This window comes from Oryctolagus cuniculus, chromosome 13, assembly GCF_964237555.1.
Source record: "Oryctolagus cuniculus chromosome 13, mOryCun1.1, whole genome shotgun sequence".
Lineage (NCBI taxonomy): Eukaryota > Metazoa > Chordata > Mammalia > Lagomorpha > Leporidae > Oryctolagus > Oryctolagus cuniculus.
Genome location: NC_091444.1, coordinates 61,686,366 through 61,706,010, shown reverse-complemented (window position 1 = coordinate 61,706,010; position 19,645 = coordinate 61,686,366). Strand labels below are relative to the sequence as shown.

General features: G+C 42.4%; 1 protein-coding gene across 1 annotated transcript in view; it reads left to right on the top strand.

The window, feature by feature from the left end:
• Positions 1 to 19,645, top strand: part of LOC103350913 (opsin-3) — a 59,576-nt gene that overhangs the window by 28,394 nt on the left and 11,537 nt on the right. The gene's annotated exons all lie outside the window — the stretch shown is intronic.

Genomic DNA, 19,645 nt, shown 5'->3' with positions numbered 1-19,645 from the left:
GGAGATGTGTAGGTAGCTATTTTAAGAGCTGGCCTTTGAAAACACTATTCCTATGGAGGGAAAGAGATCTGCTGCTCTGATTAAGGGAATTTTAAATTGAACAGCAAAAGGGAAAGTTAAAGTTAATCCCAATTTGATGATGTGGAAGAAAAGCTTGAAATCTTAGAATCCGAATAGGATTCAGCCTTTGTGGGCAGCTGGAAAACTATCGCCTTTTGTTTATGTTTGAACATATGGAGGGAGATATCACTATGCGGGCAAAAGATTAACAGGGCTCCAGGAGAAAGCAGGAAGAAACCTATCTCACTGTTAAAGCTTCTTATAAAAAACAGATACAGATGATCAATCACACCTGAAACCTGCATTTATCCTTTAAGTGTTTTATTGTACCCTTGTAACTACTAATTTACAGTCTGGTAGTTAGAAGCCTTTTATGACCTATTAAGTAGAGACACCCTGTCGAGAACTCTCTGTGACCCCAATGAGTCATTTATGTATGTTATCTTTTGTACTTCTCTCTACCTCGGCCAGTTATATATAAATGCTGCTGGAAACTTAGAATAAACAAGCCTTGATCAGGATTTGCCTTGGCTCCATTCTTTGTGTCCTTGTCCCCATTCCCACTCTCTGTTTCAGGAAGCCTGGTTCTTTGTGCTGCAGGCCAGCACAAGTGGCGCCCGAACAGGGACCTGAGAATTAGAGAAGCAGTGAGGAAACTGAGATTCATGGAGTCACGACTATAGATATGTACAATTTGTGGGTGAGTACCCAACACCAAAATTGTGGAGGTTTTTTTGAACAGGCAATATGGGACAAGCATTAGGAAAACCGTCAATAGTAAAGGCAGTTAAGGCATTATTACAGATGCAAGGAATAAGGTTAAAAAAGAAAGCAATAGAGCAATTTATAGAAACCATAGAAACTGCATGTCCTTAATTTATTGAAGAAGGCCTTGTTGATGAGGCACATTGGGAGGAACTTGACAACAAACTTAATTTTTACAAAAACATGGACCTGATTCACTACCCTTGTTAACTTTCTCCTTATGGTTGTTAGTAAAGGATATTTTGACCCAACAAAGTGAAAGGAGCCAAGAGCCGCCATAAAAAAATGGCCTTAATAAAACAGTCCTGGGAAATGGGGAGTAAACTAAGTTCACAGAGAAAGCAGATAGCTACTACCCAGAGATAAGGGCTACTACCCAGAGATAAGGGCGACAGAACATCCTGGTATGCACCTAAGCCCCCTCCCCTGTGCTTGTTCAAGCTTAACAAAGAAACCGCGAGGCACGTAGGGCACGTAGCCATCCCTTTCTGCTCTTCAAGGACAACCTCCCCTTGTCCAAGCTTAGACACGTAGGGCACGTAGCCCCCGCCCCCGTTTCTCCTCCTCCTCGACGACCTCCTCCCCTTGTAGTTACCCAATAAACTTACGCCACCCTATGGTATGTTAATTTTGTGGTTTTGCCCCTTAAAAGCTGTGTGAGATAGCTGCTCGGGGCTCCTCTCTCTTTCTCGCTGCTTGCAGCAGCAGAGGGCCCATTTGCGCAAATGAAATAAAATTACCTCCTGCTCTATTGCATCGTCTGGTCTGGAGTCTGTGTTTCTGGGGTCGTCACAAGAGGACACCGCTTTTGGGGTCCTACAAAAGAGACAAAACCTTGCTAAAAGGAGCTCTTGGCTTCCTACATGAGAAAATTGAGAAAGCCAGAAGCAGTGATGGGGAGGATAATCAATCCTGCCGATACCCAACCCCACGGCCAGTCCTGCTAGGCCCTGGCATGTGCAGTCTTCCCTGTGAATGGGGGACCACGGTCTTTCTCTGCACTCTATTCCAGTCAATGTGGCCTGCTTCACCCACGCAGGCATAGCAAGATATCTCTTGGAAAAGAGCTCCCCAGGGCTGCTTTTTTTTCCTCTCTATTTCCAATTCAATACTGCTCCTCACTGGGAGGGGGGCAGAGGAAATGCTTTGGCTACTTCTGGCCTTTCCTAAGGGAGCAAGAACCTTAATCCATTAACCCTTTCCAACCTGATGGATGGGCTTTTCTCTTCCCAGTTAATGGAAACCTAAGCAATGGGCTCATACGCTGACGATCAGCTCTTTTCTGTGCTACTGTAGCTAACTTATCTGATGAGAGCTTTCATGTGTCTTGAAGGTTTTGCATTTTTCTATTGCCAGTAGAGAGTCTTGATTGGGAAAACTGCAGTGCGAAGTTGTTTACGTTATTTGTCTGTTTTTAATGTTTGAGTGATTACCTAACTGATCAGATCTAGCCCACAGCCTTGGTTAAAATGCTCAGGTTAAACATACTAATTTTTGGCTAAAACAGTTTGACTCTCTGACAGTTCTAAACTGAGTCTTCCAACTTCGGGGCTTCCAGTTGGATCCCTGAAACTCTCAAAGGATGAAACTCTAAATTTGTTAAAGTACAACTGTTTGAGTCAATTTAAATTATGCGAAGTGTATTAAAATGCTGTAAATGATGTCAGACCTATGTTGTATTCATGTTTTTGCTTTCCAGCTAAATGGTCTTATAAAAACTAGAGTAAATTCTGTGCATACAAGCCTTTATGTTGTTAATTAAAGTAAGATTGGTTCAGAAAATTGGGTTAATGCAAAAGCCCTTCAGTTTGCTTGGTTTGCTTGCTCAGTTTTACATGTCTTTGATATGCTTTAAACTTGTTTCTCTTAAGGATGAAGATCTTTTCAAAGTTGTAAAGATGCACTAGTGACTGTGTTTGCTGCTCAGGAGGTGTTAACCTTATGTTACTTAAAAGCATGGAAAAGTAATTTTGACTTTTAATTCAGATAATGGTGTGGTATTGAAGGGTTAAAAAGTTAAAAGCCGCTTCCCCCCCCCCCCAGCCTCCTCTGGTGAACTTTCCTGACCTTGTTAGACTTGCTCTGCATAGCCATTCTCTATAAAGTTAATTGGTCAGTAAATTACCCCAATGTGAGCTTAACCTTAGTTTCACCTAAGTAAGATAGAAGAAGTCACCATATATCTCTTTGCCTCCTGGAACCCTGACCCCACCAGGTGTCCCTTATCGCCATTCGGCTGCATTCCTAGGTATCATCAAGGCAGTTCCTGCAATCTTGTGTGGCCCTCCCTTTTGGCAATAGGAGGCTTTTTGATACTCCCTGTGTTCATAAATCAACTGATTGTAAAATCACTTAACTTGTATCAATTGTTTACTCTATACCACTGTCTGCTCTACGCAATGATTGATTTTCTTTGTTTAAACGTGTATAAAAACCCCAACCCAAGACTATTCGAGGCCGCTCGCCTGTACTGGGACGGGGGCCCCGACATGTCGGAACATCAATAAACTTTACCCTTTGTTAATTACATGAGAGAAGGTCTCTTGGAGCGTTTTTGGGGTGGCAAGAGCAATTCAACTCTAATTCGACTCTAACAGTATTTGTTATATCTTAATGCTAGCCGTCACAAAGCACAGCGGACTCCGGAGTAAGGGAAAGGATTTATTGGGGAACACCCTACAGACCAGAGTGAAGGGGCGGTGAAGGAAAAAGAGAGAAGGAGACTGTAAGAGAGAGAGACAGAGGAGGGAGAAGAGAAATGAGAGGCGGAGAGAAGCCAAGAGAGGCCAAGAGAGTGCAGGAGAGAAGGGCCAAGAGCCAAGAGAGCACATGTGCAGGAACAGGCCCTTTTAAAACTTCACCTGAGGGTGGGAAGGGAAGCAGGAGCATCGAATCCCATTAGGATGGGGGTGGAGCCTGGCTCAGGTAGCTGGGCCATGCGGCCACCTGGCTAAAACTGCACCAGTTTCCTAACAGTATTCATTAATAACTCAGGGTCTTAAGTCATCTAGGTTTCAGTGCTAAGTAAAGCTTGGGAAATTGTATTATGTGTACTTTTAACATCTTAAATTCGATAAGAGACTGTTTGAGTTTGTTAGCATGTATTCTCTTTTTTTTCTTCTTTTTTTTTTTTTAGCATGTATTCTCATAGGTTGTCCATACATGACAATTCAAGACTATGTAAAAGTAACTATGGGTGTAAGTTTCAGAAGGTGTGAGCAAGTCATGAAAAGTTTTTAAAAGTTTATGATTTTAAAACATTGTTTACAGGGTTTTTTTTTTTTTATAAATTGAGTGTTAATGCCAAAATTATACTGACCTAAAGTTGAAGTCTGATCTTCTTTTACAACAATGGGGTTTTTAAAAAATGTGTACTAATGTTAGTAAATATCTGGAAATTGTCTCAATTGTAAATCTTAAAATCTGTTCTTGCAAAAACTATAACATCTCTTTTTAACAATGTCTGCTTAATTGGTTACTCTGCCATTTCTAGAGTTAGGTCCTGTAAGCTCTTTTTGACTCTGTTAAATAGTTTTGAGTTATATGATAATTTCATGTGCTAATTCCTATGTCCAAGGTTTTTATTTCTGGTTTATTCGACAACAAGTAACCTAGAATTCATGTTCTGCCAAAGTACTCCACTGTCTCTGTTAAGTTCAGATTGATGAAAAGCATTATCAGATCTGGTCTAAAAGTGTTAAAATCGACCTAAGTGAATGACTATCATTTCAGGATGTTGAGAAATTCCGTTTTGACCAGATAATCTAAGATCTCTTGGCACCTTTAACAGACTTTCTGAAAGTCAAAGTTCTAAATTATCTGGACTTTTGATATCTCCAGAGGGGCCTCTGGAGATGTCAAAAGATACATCTTTCATCTTGCAGAGATAATAACCAATCGGGCTGTTTAGATTAAAAGTGGTGCCAAGATGTGAAATGATGCTAAACTTCAGTTATAAACGTGTTTCTTTCTAGCTGCTCCAGTCTCTGGCACAGAAGCCAGACCCTTTAAAGAGGGACTGACAAAGTCTAAGAAGCGTTCCATGGTCATGATTTACATCACGTTAATGCCCAGACCGTAGGACTAAGACATGGAATCACCCAGGAACAGGCAAGATAAATTGTAAAATCCTACCCTTCCTGTGTTACATTTCTCCCCGTCCCTCACTATGGTGTAAATCTAGAGGATTTACGCCTAATCAGCTTTGGCAGATGGATGTCACCCATTTCCCTGAATTTGGTAAGCTAAAATACATACATGTCTCTTTAGATACATGTTCAGGTTTTGTTTTCGCCACTCCACAATTGGGTGAGGCTGCCAAACATGTCATTTCTTATTGCCTTCAGGCCTTTGCTGTTTTAGGAACCCCTATACAAATAAAAACTGATAATGGCCCAGTGTATACTTCCAACTCTTTTAAGCACTTCTGTACTAACTTCCACATCTCTCATATCACCAGGATTCCTTATAATCCCCAGGGACAAGGTATTGTGGAACGTGCACATGCCACATTAAAAAATCATTTGCAAAAAATAAAAAAGGGGTAATATGGGGTCACAGCAAATTCCCCACAAAAATGGCTATCACATGCTCTTTTCATCTTAAATTTTTTAATACTGGATAATCAAGGGAAATCTGCAGCCGATCATCACTGGCATCCTGAAACCAAAAGACAACAAGTCTATGTGAAGTGGAAAGACCCTCTAACTGCTCAATGGTATGGACCTGACCCTGGGGATGTGGACATGTTTCTATATTCTCACAGAAAGACAATGAAGTATGGTGGTTACCTGAGTGACTGGTGCAGCAAACAGACAATGTCACGAAGCAGCCCCTTGATCTTCATCATGATAACATTACTGATAGGGATCCCCCTGAAAATGAATGAAGCTTGCCGGCTCACATCAAGCCAAACTTATGTCACCTCCTCTGTTGGTGCACTGGTCGTTTTAAATTGTTTATGTACTCATGATTGTCGCTCCCCCTCTTCGTGGAGGAACGACACTAAGCCCTGCCTAGGCTTCATATCCGAGTCACGGCACCATTATGTCGCTCCCCCTCTTCGTGGAGGAACGACACAGGACCCTGCGCTGTTCTTTCGTCTGCTCGGCCCTCCCCGGGTTTGCTGCTGGTTCTTCCCGGGTTGGCTACTATCCCTTCCACCTCCGTGGAAGGGCAGTTCCCCCTGGCCGCATTCCCCACTTCCGCAGGGGAGCGGCACACCGCCGGCCGGCTTTCTCGGGGGCTGCACGGGTTCCCTTAGATGTTCCCCATAGATGTTCCTGGTGCATGCCGTCTCTCTCCTCCTTCACAGTCCTCCTCCGCCAATCCCAACTCGGCTGCCCACACGCCGAGTACGCTGCTCTCCAATCAGGAGCAAGTCCTACAGTTTATTAGCTGAACTGGAGGCAGCTGTGCGGAAGCTGTTTACTTCTCTCCCAACGCCATGTTGTGGGAGAGCAGATGCATAGAATAAGTCTTAATTTCAGTAACTTAGTCCAGTCCGGATTGCTCCCCACAATGATAATGGAATTAAAACAGCAGGGTTTATACAATGGGTAAGGAACAATCGAACCTTGTTCCGTATTGGGAGGGGTATAGCCAAAAATCAATGGTTCAATGTAACTGATCAATCAAATAGGGAAAATACTGATTTTAGCATATCAAAACTAGTCACATTGTAGTGTCAAAGAGATCACATAAATAAGAACAGTGTCCTGCTAATAATAATTGATAGAATTAAAAAGGAGAGAATGATCCAATATGGGAAGCAGGATACACAGAAGGCTCATAGAATGGAAATGCCTTAACCAGTACTCTGGCCTCAGAATCAGCCCTTAAGGCATTCAGATCTGGCTAAACAGCCCATGAGAGTATTTCAGCCATGGAAAAGGAAGATTCTGTGGCAAAAAATGACCTAAATGAAAGATCTCTGTAAGTGAGATCCCGGTGGAAAGAAGGGGCCATCAAAGAAGGAGGTGCCTTTTTCTGAAGGGAGGAGAGAACTTCCAATTTGATTACGGCCTTGCCTAACTAAGGTTGGACTTTGAGAACTCAAGAGGCTTCCATAGCCTTAGCAGCTCATGACAAGAGCCTTGGGTGATTACTGATGTCATAAATAAAAGTGTCAATTGTTAAATCAACAACAGGCTCCTTGTTCACTTGCTCCCATGTAGGAATTCTGTCCTTAATGTGTTGAAAATTAATGGTAAAACTAGTCTTCAAAGAGTACTTTATACTTTGTGTGTCTGTGTGGGTGCAAACTGTTGAAATTGTTACTTAGTATAGAGTTGATCTTCTGTACACAGAGATAATTAAAATGAATCTTAATGAAGAATGGGATGGAAGAGGGAGTAGGAGATGGGATGTTTTGCAGGTAGGAGGGTGGTTATGGGGGGAAGAATCACTATAATCCAAAAGTTTTAGTTTCAAAATTTATTTTTATTAAATAAAAGTTTTCTATAAAAAAGGAAAGAAAGGCTGTTCAAGTGCAGTGAAGCCTGACTTCAACACCATGCCCACACACCCCACCTGGCCCTCTATCCCAGGGAGCTCAAGCCCCTACTCTCTCCTTACCATCCCCGCCCCATTCTGTCCTCCCTAAAATAGTTTTCTCTAAAACTAGCTGTCTCCTCTCCTCCTATGAACCCTAAAATCCTAAACCTAACATAATGGAGCTGCATCTCGCACTGCCACTCTGTATCACATCTAAATTCTCTCTCACACAAAGACAAAACCTCTGTTTCAGCCATCTCTAATAATGTGTTTTGCAGAGCTATCAAGGAAAAACTCAAGAATAGCAGTAATTCCTGAACAACATTGCTGCAAAGAATGCCCCTGATCATCTTCTATATGTTCCCCTCCATTGTGTACTGGCAGCCTAATTCTCTCTTCTAATAACTGGAAGTGTTTTGTTGTTCTCTCCTGTAATGTGTTATATCTGTGTACATATTGTATATCTACATGGGAGAGTTTTTTTAAGATTTATTTGACAGGTAGAGTTACCGACACACAGAGAGAGACAGAGAGAAGTGTCTTTCTTCCATTGGTTCACCCCCCAAATGGCCACTACGGCTGGCACTGTGCCGATCCAAAGCCAGGAGCCAGGTGCTTCCTCCTGGTTTCCCATGAGGGTGCAGCGTCCCAAGCACTTGGGCCATCCTCCGCTGCCCTCCTGAGCCACAGCAGAGAGCTAGACTGGAAGAGGAGCAACCAGGACTAGAACCCCATGCCGGCTCATATGGGATGCCAGTGCCACAGGCAGAGGATTAACCAAGTGAGCCATGGCGCTGGGCCCTACATGGGAGAATTTACTAACAGCTCTGTTTCAATTGGCTTGTACTTGTGTTAGATAGTCAAGAAATACTTCCAACTACATGTACTCTTAAAATTGGTAGAAGGCATTAGACCTTTTGATAAATGTTTTTGTAAGTTATTTGACAGCCTAAATTGTTAAGTTTTCACTTGATTTTGTTACTGACAGTAAGCAATCTGGGATGCCTGACTTGTTCCCTTGTTTCTCTAGTCTCTTCAAGATGGGAAACTAATTCTATTCTGCAGGACTCTCCATCAGGGTGTAGTTTGATCTTCAGATCTTATAGAAGACAATTTGGATAAGGTGGTCTTATCTTTTGATCTTACATAGAAGGACATAGCTTTCCTCATGGGCATCATCTTCCCTCACAGGAAGAATATTGTTGTAACATGCCTGTGACCATAAGTATCTCATTTAGGCCACCAAAATTAGGGAAGGGATTGAGCAACCCCTTGGCAGACATTCCTAAAGACTGCTTCTGTGTTCTATTTTAACAGAAACCAGAAGAAAGAGGAGTGAATGAGGCAGCAGGAACAATGTAAGGATAGGTGGTAGGCCAATTAATGGCTGCTTTACATGGTGATCTGCCATCAAGGAGACCCAATAAGGCCAGTTTATGCCCCCCCCCCAGATGGCACCTGTTTAGGAAATGAGGAGTCAGGGCATTGGGCAAGCAGCTGTCATGAAGAGCCCTGTCAGCTCTGCCAGGAGCCAGGACACTGGAAATGGAACTGCCCCAGGGGTTGGAGGACTCCTGGGTCATAATCACAGACCCTGTTGGCCCCAGGCTACAAAGCCCTTCCCTCTGCCCAGCTTCCAAAGTAACCACTGCCATCAGTAGGACAGCTTAGGGTCAGTACCAATCAAGGCAATGCTGCACAGAGGCTACCTATTCGATACTAACCTCCTATTCAGGCCAGCCCTCCTCCCCAGCCAGCTAGGTAATGGCTGTCAATGGGGTGTCTTCCCCCACAGAGCTTCACACCTCCCTTATGAAGAGGAAGCCACTGGATTGGCAGTAGATGCTGAAAACAGAGACCTGGATTCTGAATTTAAAGACTTGGCAAGTGATATCAGAACACAAAGTGAGTTCAAAGATGAGGCACAGTCATTAAGTCATAGTCCCAAACGTACTCCAACAACACTTTCTATTATACTCCACTAGCTCTGGTCAGCCACTCAAATGGCCCACAGCCTGTGTGCAGTCACGCCATTCCTGATTACCATTGTTCCTCATTCCTACCCCCATCTGAGAAAGCACTCCTGTGGTCTCCCATTTTGAGCACTGGTTAGTCAATGATGGGTAAGATCCCCTGGGGGACAACCTAAGACAGGCACGGCTGCGTACAGAGACCACATGGAAATGGGGTCAACAATAGTATGGCCAAGAATCATGTCTCCCATTGCTCAAAAATAAACAAAAAAGGGGAAATGTGGTGGAATGAGAAAGCCATGCCAAGATGGCCGCTGGCAACAGAAACTGCCTAGCAACAGACTGTGATTGGATGGCTTCAGAAACTGCCTGGCAACAGGGTGTGATTGGTTAGGGCATAGACCGCCCCTTGACCAGATTGGCTGCCTTGGCTATATAAGCTGCTGTAGCAACTGAAATAAACGAGTCTGCAGGCTGCTTGCCTCTGGCCTGCTTTCACCTGACTCCCGGGGTCTGTGTGGTGACTCCGCGCCTCTTGCCCCCAGCATGCTCCTCCTCCAAGAAACGAATCCACAACAACTGTGTCTCATCCAGTGCTACCTGTGAAGAGATAGATAGGTCTGGGCCTCACAACATACCTGGGCCAGGCCTTACAGCCTACCTGATTATTATCAAGCCCCTTCTGTCAGTTTCTGCCTACCTCTAAATAAGAAAACTCCCACCTCTCTTTGATACTCTAATAATGACTCTGTCCTCTGTTTTACACCCTGTGTACTGATCTGCTTGTTAGACACCCTAAACAAAATGGGAGCAGTCAGGCATACAACTGTCTTCCCACTAATTGGACAGGCCTCTTTCTGTCCTATATCCTCCATTGTCCTCATTTTGGCCATCTTTCCCACTGGGGCAATTTTTTAAAATTTCTCCATTTATCCTCATAGTCACAGTGCTCCTATTCCTACCATGTTCATTTTAACATGATTCAAAAGCCCTTGGAGGAGGGCATGACTTCTAGATCTGGAGCCATCATGCAGGAGCAACACAAGGCTGCTTGCTTTCCTTCTCCAATCAATCCAATCCAGTGTATAGATACCCCTTCCCATGTCTACACCACATATCAGCAGGAAGTATCCAGAAAGAAACTGATGCCCCATCTCCTTATCTATACTCAGAATCTGGATTGAGGAAACAAGTATACAAGCCTCAGCCATTTTAAGTTCTTGTTACTCCTGCCTTCTTTCAAGGGGCCAATTTCACCTCTCATTCTATTATTCTCATTGTTCCCCAGGTTTCAAAGCCAGGAGGCAAAACTTGAAAAACTTCTATGGAATGCTCCCCTTTGCCTATGGCTCCCCACCCCCAGCCCACTTAAGATATAAAAAGGCCCAGCTTACTGGGGTCTGGGCCATCTGCCATGTGTTCAGTCTGTGTGCTCGCTGGCATTTGGTCCAACTCTGAGAGTTTATTTTCTTTGACTAAATTTGACCTAGCTATGAGTTTGTATTCCGACTGCTGTTGATCTGCATCCTTTTCCCTACATTTGGTGCCCAGTGTGCGGAGGCACTGCACTGCATGCACCCTTTTCCTTACAGTTAGCACTGGATTTTCTGTTTAGTCTTTACTTCAAAGTTTGTACGACAATGTGTCAGAAACAACTTGACACTTGGCAGCTTCTGAAAGGTTGTGGCCTGTTCCATAATTTGCTTTGGCCTGTTCTTTAGTATTTTTTTTTTTTTGGTAGCTGATAGCCAAAAAAGCAAAGCAATACTAGTAAAATTATGTTTCTCTGGGGTATTTTGGGTAGGATGTGAGGTAATGAATAAAATTTTTTGAACTTAATGGTTAACTTCCGAAAAACATTCTTTAAAATTTTTTAAAAGGCATAGTTACAGATAGTTACAGAATGATGGGGGCCAGGGAGTCTTCCATTGACTGGTTCACTCCCTAAATGTTTGCCATTTCAGGGCTGGTCAGAGCAAAACTATGAGCCTGGAACTCAATCCAGATCTCCCACATTGGGGGGAAGGCTCAAATACTGAGCCATCTGCTTCCTTGCTGGGTGCATTAGCTGGAGGTCGGGTCAGCGGTAGAACAGCTGGGACTTGAACCATTATGGACTTGACCCCATTATGGGGTCAAACCAGTGCCCATGTGGGATGCCAGCATCACAGGCTGTGGTTAACCTGTGCCTCAGTGCTAGACCAGCTGAGGAGCAGTATTGCAGATAGTTTCCAGGATCATAGAAGTATCTGCCTGTTGATTGTGGAGAGAGGCTTTCTGGTTTGGGGTGGCTAGGGAAGTAGGAATTCAGCATAGATAGGTTGAAAGGAATAGGATTCTCTGTTACCTTCTGCCTGTTCTCTAGGTCTTGTGCTGATTTCTGTTCCTGCTGTCTCTTGCTCCTTAGAAGTTATCAAAACCATCTGTGTTTAATGCTGAATTCAGAAATACCTGAGTCTGTATTCATGAGACACTGAAATGATAAAGGCTAGTAAGTACTAATTCATGAAACTTCCCTTTTTAAAAATCTAGGATTAATGATTTTTAAATACAATGCATATGACTTTAATATTTTGGCCCTCTAAATTTCCCATTAATTTGACCTGGACTAGTTTTATATATGCCAACATGTAAATTTTTAAACTTTGCTGTTTTGTTCCTACGGGATAGATTCTTATGCAAAGTTGTCATTTTTTATTCAGGCCGAAATGTAATTTCAGTTTTAATTTGTCTGTTTGGCCCAGATACACCTTTGTCAAACCTAATGTTATGGCTTTTTGTAATTATCATTTTCTTTTTATCTCTGAATACTTTAATTGTGAAAATGTGTGGCACAGAGACCTCAGTCCATGATGAAAGTCTTTATAGAATAAATATGTAATACAAAGCTTTTATGTCAACTTTTACTTGATCTGCGTTTCTTTCCTTACAAGTAGAATTAACTTTCTAATACACTGGGTTTCATTTCTTGCTTACAAAGCTTTATGTGTCCTGTCTTTATGTTTGCATGAATGTTTGTAACTGTTTTTGTAATTTGTTGTCTGTCTATATCTGGAGACATGCATGGAGAATGGTTTCTTTTTATTTATTTGAAAGGCAGAGTTATGGAGAGGCAGAGGCAGAGAGTGAGTCTTCCATCCACTGGTTTGGTCCCCAGATGTCCACAACGCCAGAGCTGTGCTGTTCCGAAACCAGGAGTTTCTTTCAGGTCTCCCACATGGAAACAGACATCGAAGTATTTGAGCCATCCACTACTACTTTCCCAGGTCCACATGGGAATGTTGGCACTGAAGGTGGTGGCTTTACCAGCTATGCCACAATATCAGCCTCAAGAATGATTTCTTGAATTTTATATACATGTATAGTGTGTGTATGTAGATACACACACACACACACACACACACACACACACACGATAAAGTGTGGTCTGTTATCCACTGGTTCACTCTCCAGATGGCCACAACAGCCAGGCTAGGCCAAAGCTAGGAGCAAAGAATTCAATCCAGGTTTACCACATGGGTGGCAAATGTCCAAGCATTGGGGTTATCGTCTTCTGCCCTCCTAGATGCATTAGCCGGGAACGGAAACAGAAGAGCCAGGATTCAAACTGAAAGGCCCATATGGGAAGCTGGTGTCCCAAATGCAGTTTAACCCTTTGTACCACACCTCCAGATCCACTCAGCTTTATCCAATGTCAGACAAAATCTACTTTGTACTATTGAGTGTTAAGCTCATTTTCACACAAGATTTTGCACTAATAACGGATCAGGGAATTCTGATAAATGGGAGTTTGGAAAGCAGTATGAAAGTAGATCTTCAACAATGCAAGATTCAAAAGGAAGATTGGGCCAGAGGTGGGAAAATTGTTTCTCAGGTCCATAATTTACCCTCCAGGAAGGTAGAAATAGCAGACAGCATGTATCCTCATCTGTTACCAAGTAACCCTTCCATGTTGAAATGTTCCCTCTCTGCATATTCAGAAGTGCTTTTATTTTGCATAAATTAAAAAAAAAAACTCTCTATACCAGTGATGCCAGGAGTTGCTTCTCTTCCAGACCTTTCTTAGGATCTTTAAAATTTTGTATCCATCTGCATAGTTGAAGTACACATTTGAACATCTAGTAGATATTTCTGCCTTCTGGACTTGTCACCAATTCTGTTCTGTTCCACCCAGTGTCTTTCTCCTTTTCAGTTGATGGCAACTCTACCTTCCTGTTGCTGTTTCCTCTTCTTTCACTTCCCTTAGCCAATGCGTTGGGAAATCCTTTTGGCTCTACTGGTATATCCAGACCACTTCATCAACTGAACACCTGTCAGTCTGCTTCACACCCCATCATCCTTCCCTGCAGTAGTTTAGCAGGTTTCTGTGTATTTCATTGCTCTAGTCATTGCCTTCTGCTATAATTTGAATATGCCTTGCCCCCCAACATCATGCAGACATTTAAACTTAAAGCCATATATTAATTGTAATCAGAGGGTGGCAACTTAATTCAATTATGGTGTCTTAAAAGGTGGACTTAGAGAGACATCCTTAGGCCATTAGGGGTGTGTCCTCAGAGAACAGTTCTTGTGAGATGGTGGTTATGACTGAATTGGGCCTAGCTGCTTTCAGCCTCCCCACTTGCCAGCCAGGTGTTCCTCCACATACATTCTGCCTATGCTATACTTCTCCCTCAATCTTTGATTTGAACCTCCAATCTGTGAGCTGAAAAAACATTTCCCCTTATAAAGTTAGTTGCCTCTGATCTTCTGATGCAAAATTGAGTTATACACCTTCTTTTCATGTGAACATGGTAGGTGAAAACTTTTTTAGATTGTCAGATCTGCTGTTGTCAACCCTGATTTTCAACAATCCTACTTTTTTCTCAGAGGAATATCAGTCATAAGCATAACAACCTCACAAGCATCCATAATCTGGCTCCCCACTGCCCTCTAACTTTGAGATCTTTGCCTTACTCCAGCTGACCATGCTTGTCTGCTGTTCCTTGAACAATGCATTCACAAGCAGCCCTCAGCACCTTTGTAATGACTCTTCTGATACTCTTTGAATTCTTTCACCTCCTTCCAGTCTTTGCTGAGATGTCATCTCATTGAGCTGTGCTCCTCTCATTGCCTGCCTCCCGTCAGCCCTAGCTTTCTGATCTTCCATACCTGGTGCTATACCTTCCCATCAATACAGAGTTCAGAGCTTTCTCTCATGCTGTTGGTCATGAGGGTGTTTCATGAGGGGAATTTCCATGAGCTTTTTGAAGTTTACATGCATGGATTTAAAAAAAAAAACTGCACCAAAATAAACTTGTAAACATCAGTTTCCATAAACTTTGGGAAGTACTCTTGTATTTCTAATTGTTTTGCCTTTATTGTTTTAAACCTCATTAGAACATAAGCTCTCTGAGATGGCAAAATATTTTGTTTTGTTCAACAGGGTGTTAGGAACCCCTAACAGATAGTTGGTGCTCATAAACATTTGTCAGCATCATTGAATCACAGAGTAAGTCCCAGGTCTAGCATTAAACACAATAAATTAGAAGGTCCTATATTGAAAAACAGTGCAATCCTCGGTGCAGAAAGAAATTCATTGCAATTTTTTCATCCCATGTAACAAGCCATCGTGAAACATTGTGGATTATATAATATTAATTTCTCATGATTTTGGGGATGGAAGGGAGGTTCTTACTTGGAGTCCCTTGTGTGTATAGTCTGATGGTGAGTGGGGCTGATGGTTCCTTAATTCATGAGGCTGTTTTAAGTTGACGGAAGGTAACCATTTATTCCTCTAGGCTGTGTCTCTACTTGGCTCACTTTGGCTTCCTCACTACATGGCAGTAGGTGTAATTTCTTATCCCAAAGCTGGATCCCTGTAGAGCCGGTGTTAGGAGAGGCCTAGGAGGCAGCTGCTGATTGTCTTGTTGCATTAGAAGCCTTAAGACTATTTATGCATGTTCCAGGAAAGAAAGAATTTATCCCTAAGAGACAAGGTACCCACAGGATAATAAACTCATGCTGTGATAGCCAAAGTGACCTTATGAACAGAATGCCATGAAAAATATGATGCAAATAGTATTCAAAGATATGATTAATGATGGTATGTCTGGTTAGATTGCCTTGGGCAAGCTCTGACTTCACCATACACTAGTTATCTTTTTTTGAAAAAAGACTTATTTATTTGTTTTACAAAGTTACACAGAGAGAGAAGGCGGGGGGGAGGGGGGGTCTTCCATCCACTGGTTCACTCCCCAATTGGCTGCAATGGCCAGAGCTGCACCAATCCAAAGCTAGGAACTTCTGGGTCTCCCACATGGGTGCAGGGGCCAAGGACTTGGGCCATCTTCTACTGCTTTCCCAGGCTGTAGCAGAGTGCTGGATTGGAAGTGTGTCGCTCCCCGTCTTCGTGGAGGAACGACACAGGACCCTGCGCTGTTCTTTTGTCTGCTCGGCCCTCCCCAGGTTTGCTGCTGGTTCTTCCCGGGTTGGCTACCGACCCTTCCACCTCCATGGAAGGGCGGTTCCCCCTGCCACTTTCCCCACTTCCGCGGGGGAGCAGCACACCGCCGGCCGGCTCTCTCGGGGGCTGCTCAGGTGTTCCTTCAGATAGATGTTCCTGGTGCATGTTGTCTCTCTCCTCCTTTATAGTCCTCTTCAACCAATCCCAACTCTGCTACCCACACGCCGAGTACGCTGCTCTCCTCCAATCAGGAGCAGGTCCTACAGTTTATTGGTTGAACTGGAGGCAGCTGTGTAGAAGCTGTTTCCTCCTCTCCCAGCGCCATATTGTGGGAGAGCAGATGCATAGAATAAGTCTTAATTCCAGTAACTTAGTCTAGTCCGAGTTGCTCCCCACAGAAGTGGAGCAACCGGGACATGAACCGGCACCCATATTGGATGCAGGCACTGCAGACAGCAGCTTTACCCCCTACACCACAGCGCCAGTCCCTGTTATTTACTTTTATACATCCATGGTAATTAAGTTTCGAAGGAAAGATTTCCAAAAATATTTCTCAGTGATGCCCTGGAATGAATAAACATTTATGCAGCATTAAAACTGCAGGGTAAAGCTGCCTTATGTGATGTATTCTCATTGTTTTTTTGTCCCTTTGGTTATGTGAAAATATTCTCAACAAAAAGTAACACTGTCTCCTCTACAGCTACATTTTCTCCTAAAATCCATCATGTGCATGCCCAAAGATGTCTATTGTCATGGAAACATTTAACACACCATGTGTGGCCTGTGGTATGCTAGGGTTGTTAATCGTGGAAACTACCATCATCCAATAAATTTATACAAAGGGTGTTAAGAGCAAATATTTTTTTCACCATCAGTTGTTATTCCTGGAAACTATTCAAAAGGAGCACACAATAACGAAAGGATAGAAAGGCCCTTTGTTTAAGGAAAGAATTTAAAATAGAACATTTGAATGAAAAGAAATAGTAATAAGTTAACTCCTGGACTGCTTTTTGTGGGAAAAGCAAGATGGTCAGGATGGAGAATGGTTGGGAGAAATCAGTTCAGTATGGTCTACTTTGGTAATATTGATTTATAGATAATTTGACTTCATTTCTAGATAACTGCAAGGAAAAAGATATTTTCCCAATTTACTTTCTTGGACCATAGTGCTCATAATTTAGCATTTTTCAAATGTTGAATGGGATGATCTTACCAAAAAAGTTATCCTCAAATTATTGTCATTTAAACAGCATTCTGAATTTTTAAAAAAATCTATTCATTTGAAAGACATACAAGAAAAAGACAGAAAACTCCCATCTTCAGGTTCACTCTCCAAATGCCCATGGTGGTCAGGCCTGGGCTGAGGCCAAAGCTGGGAATGAAGAACTCAATCCAGGCTTCCTGTGTGGGTGACAGGAGCCCAATTACTTGAGCTGTTACTGTCTGCCTCTTACTGTGTGTGGTGGCAGGAGCTGAAGCTACTAGGTACTCTCATGTGGAATGTGGGTGTTTTGACTGCTAGGCTCAACTCCTCAGAAACTTTTCATATGTCTTGTTTTTTCTGTTTAATATAATATGTTTAGAGAACTATAACATATTACCAATCATCTTCTAAAGTCCCTTTGGAGACTGGATTGACCATCTTCACTTTTAGATGTGCTTTATAGCTGTGTTTTTATTTGGAGTCATTTCCTGTAACCCCCTGTGGGAAGGTAAAATTTCAGTCTCCTGTTGCCTTTCATGTTTTGAGAAAGCTGCTGTTCAGTTAAAATGGAAAGGAACCCTGCATTTTGCTTTTCCAATCTTTTAAAGAAAACTGTGAGAAGAATGAACAGTTTGGAGAATTAATGCAAATTATTTCCCCAGATGCAATCAATAACATTTCTGGCAGTAAGTACAACTTAACTTAATGTCTTTTAGTATCAAGAATTCAAATTAGGTTATATAAAAATTTAGAAACACTTAAATTCCTTAAAATACATTGATAAATAAATACTATCAAGGCTTTCAGTGTAACTATCCCTTCCTGCACTTGCTGTCCCAGGAAACCCATCCCACTCACTGTTCCTCGGATATGCTATAGGTTTTCCTACCCCATCCCTTTTCTACACTGTGCATCTACTTCTGATTCTGAGAGTTTGTGGAAGAGCTATTGCTTATCTTGCACCTTAGATTCTGTATCCTGGACCACATGAATTACAGAAAGTGTTTATTATCTGTAAAGTCCATGCTGATCCGAAGTCAGGAGCCAGCTGCTTCCCCTGGTCTCCCATGGGGTACTTGGGCCATCCTCCACTGCACTCCCTGGCCACAGCAGAGAGCTGGCCTGGAAGAGGGGCAACCAGGACAGAATCTGGCGCCCCGACCGGGACTAGAACCAGGTGTGCTAGCGCCGCAAGGCGGAGGATTAGCCTAGTGAGCCTCAGTGCTGGCCTACATAGAACTTTATGAAAGATGGTGAAAACTGTGAGAAAATATCTAGTGGAAAAATGCAGTTTATTACAGAACTCTGGAAAAAGACATTGCTTCCAGAAATTTTTGATAGCCCACCACAACACCAGAAGCCCACAAACTGCTGATAACGACTTGTTGTTAGGTTTGGTAAATGGGCATGCAGGAGGAGAGTGGTTAGTGTATCATCTGATAGTAGAAAGGCCGGGCCAATTAGCTTTGCTCACCTCCTGAGTCTCTCAAACTGCATTTTTCATTCTCTCTATTCTCTTATTAATGCATGCTGTTTCCTTAAAGTCTATGAGAATGTGGTTGACTTGACCCAAGTCTAGCACTACTGGAATAGTTTATTCAGCAAGTACTTATTGGGCACAAAATGTGTGCCAGGCACACTGATTGAATAGATGCTTTCTATAAAAAAGCCACAAATGACTACTTTGCTTACTAATCAATTATGCTGTCAAGCAAAACAAATGCTATTGAGACGCATTTTTAGTTTTCTTATGAAGAAAAGGTTCAGTGAAAGCGGAGGTCAGGCTTAGTGTCGATGATGTTTTAATTCGCCATTTATTTTGCTATTTATTTGCAAATTGCCTTACCATATTGGTAGCACTAGGTATACCAACAAACTATTTGAAAATTACTTTTTCTTTAAAGATTTATTTTATTCACTTGAAAGTCAGAGTTACACAGAGAGAGGAGAGGGAGGGAAGGGGAGAGAGAGAGAGAGAGTCTTACATCCGTTGGTTCACTCCCCAGATGGCCACATTGGCCTGAGCTGGGCCTATCCGAAGCCAGGAGCCAGGAGCTTCTTCTGGGTCTCCCACATGGGTGCAGGGGCCCAAGGACTTGGGCCATCTTCTACTGCTTCCCCAGGCCATAGCAGAGAGCTGGATCGGAAGAGAGGCAGCCAGGACTAGAACCGGCACCCATGTGGGATGCCGGCACTTCAGGCCAGGGCTTTAACCCACTATGCCACAGCACTGGCCCCAAAAATTACTTTTGAAAACTAAAATGGTGAGAACTTTTATACCTTAATGGTTAGAAAACTAAAGTAAGTAAATAGACTACTAACCTGGAAGCTATGTAATAAAGCTTTTCCTATATTACAAGCTTTTGTATTTTTTAAAATTTTGATAGATATTTTTATAACCTTTAATATAATTAATTACACATTGATCTTAAGAACAGCTTTAGGTAATATACAAATGGCTCCAAATGTGTTTTTCACTCAGTTTCAAAATACCAATATTTCAGCTTGCTTAGGGGAGCACAACTATTCCCCCATATACTTCCTTAAGTGTTATTGCTAAACTAGTAATTTAATATTTCCAAATAATTACAGCTGATAGAATTTATGATTGAAAGTTTTGGCATAATTACAACATTTATTTTAAAATTTAAATAGTCTTGAAATTTATCCTCTCAATTAAATATTTATTGAGTACTTTTTAGG